Here is a 1,173-nt window from a genome sequence, read left to right as displayed (position 1 = left end):
ACAAATCCCCCACTGAATTTTTCGGAAAAAAAAATTAAAATTATTTAAAACGGCTTTTCAACGGATTTGTGACGGATTTCTGACGGATTTTTTTACTTATTCTAAACCGTCACARATCTGTCGGAAATCCGTCGCAAAATTTGTCTAATTTATTTAAATCAATTAATTAGTGTTAATTAAAAACAATTTCCGACGGATTTCCGATGGAAATTTAAAAAAGTTTTTTTTTATATTTCTTTTTAAATTAAAGTTAAGGAAAAACAATAAAAAAACATTTTTTTTAAAAATTTCCGACGGATTTCCGACGGAATTTAATTTTTAAATTTTTTTTAATTCCGTCGGAAATTATAAAAATGGTTTTTTTTATATTTCTTTTTAAATTAAAGTTGAGAAAAAAAACTAAAAAAAAAACATTTTTTAAAATTTCCGACGGAATTTAAATTTTTTTAAATAAAAATTAAATTCCGTCGGAAATTTTAAAAAATGTTTTTTTTTATTTTTTTTTCTTTTTAAATTAAAGTTGAGAAAAAAAACTTAAAAAAAACATTTTTTAAAATTTCCGACGGATTTCCGACGGAATTTATTTTTTATTTAGAAAAATTAAATTCCGTCGGAAATCTTAAAAAATGTTTTTTTTTATTTTTCTTCTTTTTAAATTAAAGTTGAGAAAAAAAATTAAAAAAAAAAACATTTTTTAAAATTTCCGACCGATTTCCGACGGAATTTAATTTTTATTTAAAAAAAATTAAATTCCGTCGGAAATCCGTCAGAAATTTTAAAAAATGTTTTTTTTATTTTTTTCTCAACTTTAATTTAAAAAGAAATATAAAAAAACATTTTTTAAAATTTCCGACGGAATTTAATTTTTTTTTAAATAAAAATTAAATTCCGTCGGAAATCCGTCGGAAATTTTAAAAAATGTTTTTTTTTTATATTTCTTTTTAAATTAAAGTTGAGAAAAAAAAAATAAAAGAAAACATTTTTTAAAATTTCCGACGGATTTCCGACGGAATTTAATTTTTAAAAAATATTTTATTTTTCTTTTTCTTTTTAAATTAAACCGTTTTATACATGTACATGCATCTTGTTAGGAAAAAAAAAATAACACATTTTTATATATGTATATGCATCTCTTTCAATTGGGATTTAACGAGTACTATTGGGTTCTATTTG

The sequence above is a fragment of the Cynara cardunculus genome (genome assembly GCF_001531365.2).
Source record: "Cynara cardunculus var. scolymus isolate 2C chromosome LG 10, CcrdV1, whole genome shotgun sequence".
In the NCBI taxonomy this organism is placed as follows: domain Eukaryota; kingdom Viridiplantae; phylum Streptophyta; class Magnoliopsida; order Asterales; family Asteraceae; genus Cynara; species Cynara cardunculus.
The sequence above is the reverse complement of the archived record's forward strand: the minus strand, read 5'-3'. Positions refer to the sequence as shown.